The sequence below is a fragment of the Coenobita brevimanus genome, chromosome 95 (assembly GCF_032717465.1).
Source record: "Coenobita brevimanus isolate Jiangsu-jjx chromosome 95, ASM3271746v2, whole genome shotgun sequence".
In the NCBI taxonomy this organism is placed as follows: domain Eukaryota; kingdom Metazoa; phylum Arthropoda; class Malacostraca; order Decapoda; family Coenobitidae; genus Coenobita; species Coenobita brevimanus.
This window is the reverse complement of record NC_137048.1, coordinates 11,809,915-11,810,314: the sequence shown is the minus strand read 5'-3', so window position 1 is coordinate 11,810,314 and position 400 is coordinate 11,809,915.

The following is a 400-nucleotide window of genomic DNA, read 5'->3' as shown; positions in this document are numbered from 1 at the left end:
CACAGCACTCAGGATGCATGTAACTCTTCCTGTCTCAGCATCACTTCTTGTATTTACCTTTAACTTCCAAGCGACTGCATCTTTCTTTTCTGTTTTCTTAATTTTTTCTTGGGATTTTCTGTGGAGTTCTTAAAGTAGTATCAGAAATCCACTAAACACTTTCTTTTTCATGAATTTCCCTGCTTGCATGCACCTTATCTAACTTCTAATTAACTTGATCTTTTCTTTGGGCTTAACTACTACTAAACTACTATTAACATCGAAATCCAAGTAACTGGTTTGTGACAGAATACTGTTTCTCTTACTTCACTTACAATATAAGTGACTAGGTCCCATGAGTGGCTTTTACTAACACCACAATCGTTCACTTCACTGTCTGCATTTCCCACTGCCTATGACC